Below are 5905 nucleotides of genomic sequence, written 5' to 3'. Positions count from 1 at the left end.
GATGATAATTCTTCCATTCAATATCTCATGAACAAACTAGTCACTAATGGCAAGATTACTAGGTGGCTTTTGTTGCTGCAGGAATTTGACATCACAGTATTAGATAGACCAGGAAAAGAAAATTAGGTAGCTGATTTCTTATCTAGGCTCAACCATGTAGGTGACGATGTTCCTATTAATGATAACTTTCCAGATGAAAATTTGTTTTCTATTGCTGTCATAACACCTTGCTTTGTAGACATGGCCAACTACCTTGGTACAAGAAAAGTTCCCCCTTACTTTTCATCTAATCAAAAAAAGAGAATTATTAGGAAAAGTGTTGATTACTCTTGGATTAGGGGAGATCTCTTTTTCACTAGACCTGATTTGATTATTCGCAGGTGTGTCAGAGAAGATGAGACCTATGACATCTTAAGAGCCTGTCACGATGAACCTTGAGGAGTACATTTTTTCAGACAAGCAGACAGCCTATAAGATCCTCTAATCAGGTTACTATTGGCCAAGTCTTTTTAAAGATGCAAAAGAGTATGTCTAGAAGTGTGATAGCTACTAGATAATGGGGCGGATTGTACAATCAAACGAGATGTCTTTGCAGCCACAGGTTCTCATAGAACCTTTTGAGAGGTGGGATCTTGATTTTGTAGGTCCCATCAATCCTATGTCCAAAGGTAAGAAGTATATTTTAGTTTGTATTTATTATGTTACGAAGTGGGTGGAGGCAAGAGCACTACCTAGAGAAATGGAGAAAACAATGGTAGATTTTATTTTCTCTGGTATTTTTGTAATATTTGGGGTACCTAGGGAGATAGTTATTGATCAAGGTACTCAGTTTGTGTCAAATATTATGCAGGGAATTGTGCAAAAATATTAGATTACTCATCGGAAGTCCACCCCTTACCATCCATAGGCCATTGGGAAGGTGGAATCAAAAAATAAGGTGTTGGAGACAATCCTTACTAAGACAGTGAAATTACATAAGAAGGATTGGTTTGACCGACTTTCTGAAGCATTGTGGGCTTACAAGATCACATGGAGAAATACCACTAGCTTCTCTCCGTATAAATTGGTGTATGGAAAGTAAGTTTTATTGCCACTGAATTTCAGATCAGAACTTTCAAAATGGAAGCAGCTTTGGGTATAGACCTTGATGAAGCTCAGTAGTAGAGAATCTTGCAGCTCAATGAGTTGCATGAGATTAGGCAAGATGCTTTTCAGCATACTAACTTGATCCAACAACAATGGGCTAAATGGCACAATAGATACATTAGAAAGAAGTAGTTCAAAGAGGGAGATTGGGCATTATTGTATGATACAAAATTTAATAACTTTAAAGGGAAATTCAACACACATTGGCTAGGCCCCTATGAAATTGAGAAAGATTTTGATAATGGATATGTTTGGGTTAAAACCATTGATGATGGGGATGTTAACGTCTTGGTGAATGGGCACAGACTCAAGCTATATCAAAAACCTCAATCTAAGGAGGAATTTGTGGAAGAAATTGTGAAGAAAAGAGACCTAGAGATGGTGAGAGAAGGAGTCATTCCTTCCACTATCTCTTCCTAATTTCCTGCTGATACAATAAGCTCACTTTGTTCCTCTTCATGCTCAGTAAACCATGAGAGGGATGTTTATTAGGTATAGGTTTATTCCTTTTTCCTTGCCCAATGGACTTATGGAAAAGGACCCCCCTTGGAGTCTTCTTTTCCAAGTATTTCAAACTCTCTAAAATTGAAATTTAGCGAGCATGGAATTTCCCGGGCTCGTTAAAATTGCAAGTAATTATATCCTCTGGGATCCTCTCAATAATTTATTTTTTTTAGTTAATTTTGGATTTCTCGTGTTCAACAGATGTGGGATTTCTTAAGGCCCTCCTTCCAACAATCTTGGCCCATCGACGTCAGAAAATTATCTGGGTGTAAGATAAAAGTCTTATGATGCCTTGAAGGTTGTATTCCCTAATGACATGCTATCCCACTAGCAAAAATTGGGAATCACTATGGCTCCTTGATTGCTGGATCCTATAGGGGGGTTCAACAACAACTCATAAATTCACACCCAATAGGATGCATCAGGGTACCTTGGTCCTCACTCTCATTAATGGTGATGGGACTCACATTAGTTTATAGATGACCTTAATGGCTAGTAATCCAATGGGATCATTGCAAATTCGACATCAACACCTTTACTCATGTGCAATGAACTGTACACAAATGAGAGAGAAGTGGTTTTTCCTGTAGAAGAATTTCCTGCAGAGCGTTCAGTAGTCACAGTTCCATTTCCTGCAGAATGTTTAGCAGTCACAGTTCCATTTTCTACAGAATGCTCAACAGTCACGGTTCCATTTCCTATAGCAACATCCTAGGTTTCCTGAAGAACAAAAGTCATAGACAGAACATTAGTTTAAATTATTTGATAAAGTATTGACAATTTTTATCATTGGTTGAGGTCATGAATTATGAGGTTATACATCTGATTTAATTTTTTAAGTGGGTTATCATTTCAAGAACAAACAAACGTCATCCAAGGACTGGACCATTGGAAGGTAAGCTTGGTAAGGTACAACCGGTGAGAGGACACTTAAGGTAAGAGGTAATTGATGCTTTAATTTTTAAAAATTTGTATGATTTTAAGCTATGGTGACCCTTGCAGAAAAACATGGTTGTAAACCGTTGCATCATAAATAATCACTCGATGCTCAATTATCATGATTCTGACATAACTGGCGGTTGTACTCTCCATATACTTCCGTGGGTTGGATCATGATGATAATCATGATCACGACCCATTTTTCAAAATCTTTGTGCTTTCCGATATTTCCAATATTAACCCTCCCTTGTTGAGTGATCCATTGCAAAATCTTGGCATGACATTTCTGAGAGTTGCATGCATCCTGTCTCTCCCATCTTTCACTATGTCAAAGTTGTGTGCCCCTATCCGCTTCGAGCCACAAGGCCCTGAAATATTGGAAGATGACCCTCAAAGTAAAGTGAGACTGGAGAAAGCAGGGTGGCTACCACTGTTTCAAAAATTCAGTCGCCACAATTCAGAGGTTACGAAGTCCTTTTCCTTGAATTTGAATGGCAATAAAGCACAAGTCGGGAATGTCTAGTCCAGATTAATAGAGGGTTTGGTGGCTCGGGCATGCGGAATTCCACAACAAGGGGAGTGTTGGATTAAGAATCAATGTTTCAATAAGGGTATGTGCGTGACCTTTCTCGGGAAGGAGCATTCAAACCCCGACTAGAGCAAGGGGATTTCACAGGACTTCCTAATAAGTAAGTACCAACACCTATTATCTTTCCTATGGGATTATATAACATGTGGAGTTTGCTTTGGCTTCGCATTTTTATTTCACATTTGGCTTCTTGCACATTTTCACAATAAGCCATTGAATTTACCATATTATTTAAGAATGTACCTGATGAAAATGTCAGCAGCCGCTAAGGAAAGGGTAGCCAATTTGGATGAAAACCTCTATCACCATGGGCTGGTAAAAATCATCCTGGTGGAGGTTCTGAAGGATAAGAAGAAGACATGGGAGGATTTTTTGGCGGTTCAGAGTCCATGGAGGAAAAGCCTGTAGAAAAACCAAGGAAGAAGCCACGAACCTGTGGGCCACAGACAAAGGAGGAAGAAAAAGATGAAGAATCTAACCCTTCAGAGTCCACAGAGGAAAAGCCCACAGAAAAACCAAAGAAGAAGCCATGGACCCATAGGCCACAGACAAAGGAGGAAGAAAAAGATGAAGAAGTGGTGCTGACTAGGGAGACTACGGGTAAAAATCTTAAGTTGAAGGGCACCTCCACCCCTACTAAGAGATTTACAAGGAGCCAGGTTGTTCAACTGGCTATAAAGGACACTACAAAAGGGGAGGTACTGCCCAAGACACTTGATAAAAAGAAATAAAAGCTTCATGGCCCACCTAAAGGAAAGGAAAAGGTAGAGTCAATTGAGTTCATCAATGGAGAAGTGTTGTCCTTCCAGGATTCCCTCCTGATAGAAGTGGAAATGAAATAATAGAAGAACAACAAGTAAATGAGGACCTTGGTACGCCCCAATCTTTCCAAGGACATCATGAAGGGGAAGTAACCCCTCAGAAAAAAGTGGTCTCTGTAGGAATTAGAGGAGATTATCACTGAGCTTACTGTTTTGGAATGAGATTTGAGGAAGGAGAATGAGACCTTGAAAGAAAACAGCCTATGCATGCAGAAAGAACATGAGGAATGGGTTCATAAGGTGACCCAAATCATGAAGAAGAACCAGGCTCAGATTGATCATCTGAAGAAGAAAAATGAATTATAGAGGGGTTAGATTCCTATAGAATCTAGTGGGAACCAATTGGATCAGTTGGCGAAAGTAGCAGACCACTTGGCTACAGTAGTTGCAGCTCAAAACAAGAAATGATTTCCTTTTTTTTGGAAGGTGAAACATTTTTCTTGCATAAGGTACATACAAGAAGCTAGGTGTGGGGGAGATTTTGAGCCCCAGTTTTGCCTAATTTTGGCAGATTTCCTAGACTTTACCTCTCCCATTTTGAACTCTTCTTTGCCTCTAATTGTGTTTATTTCGGTTATATCATCTAGGTTTTTGCCAAAAGGGTGATATATGCTTGAGGTATGAAAAATAACATAAAAAGGTGTCTTTTACCTTAATCTTAAGCATTCCTTCAGCTAGTTGTTTCCTTATTGAATTATCATGCCAACTAATCTAGAAATATTATGCATATTTTCTTCGGTTTGAAACAGTCCCGCAATTTCCTGTAGACAACTCATGCGGTCATATTTCCTGCAGATGCAGATTTCCTACAACCTCCCAGATTTCCTATAGCAAAAGTAGTGGCTAGCTATGTTCCACTCACTTCCAGATCAAACAAGAACATGGGTTTTGTGGGCAATTCGTAATACATGGATGTTGTCCTATTCTTTGTTTCAAATCCACCATCGAAACTGCCCATATTTACAGACCTCTTCTCATTGGCCGCATGAAAGAAAACTCCAGCTATGTAATGAATTTTGTCTACTCCATGCTTTCAATCATGGATTAGAATCAGTAGAGCTAATTTTGATAGTTTGTAACAGTATTGATAGTTAATAACTCAGATTAGTATTTTTCCTCATTCGAGCCAAATGTGGGCTTTTGAACATGTATAAATTCGACTATGTTTTATATTGTAAGGGGTTGTTGGGTTGGGTTTTCTAATAGAACATATCATATTGTATTTGGCTATAATATTTCCAGACTAATATAATACTTTATGTTCTGTCTATTTTACTGAGCAATCCCTTCTAATTTTGAAGGGGTTGTGAGTGAGGGAGGGCCCCCTATTCTCACAACTCCCGTGGTTGTAGTGTGTGTGTATTTTAATTATGTTATGTAGTAATAACTTGCTTACACAACTAATGTACTCTTTCTGATATATCAGCAACAAATGTTCCATTGATTGAATGATTAAGTTTCATGTTAATGTGTTGATTTCATTTAATCAAGATTTGATTTACATTATTAAAAGATTTCTTTAATTGTTGTAAGTTTGATTTCCTATCTTTTCTAATCAAAATCAGCAATACTAAGAACTGTAGAGGGATGTTTCAATCCATTCCGTAGCCTTGTGTTTCTAAATGTTGATGTAGAAAAGAGGCATTAGTTTTGTGTATGATTGACTAGTTTCATTAGTAAGCACTCAAGGTATTAAGCCTGCATATATTTTGTGCAACATCTCGCAAGCTTACCTACCTTGGGTTGATGATTTATGTTGACAAATTATAAGTCTATAATTTGAATCAACACTAAGGAAATTGGAAAATACATTGGCAAAGGATTTGAAAATGCAAAGATGCATTAAGTGGCATTTTAACTATCAAAATAAGGTAAAATAGGAGAAAAGGGAGATGAAATTTCACAG

The sequence above is a fragment of the Pinus tabuliformis genome, chromosome X (assembly GCF_031772625.1).
Source record: "Pinus tabuliformis cultivar Carrire ecotype Pingquan chromosome X, CPIR1, whole genome shotgun sequence".
Lineage (NCBI taxonomy): Eukaryota > Viridiplantae > Streptophyta > Pinopsida > Pinales > Pinaceae > Pinus > Pinus tabuliformis.
Note: the sequence above shows the minus strand (reverse complement) of the source record.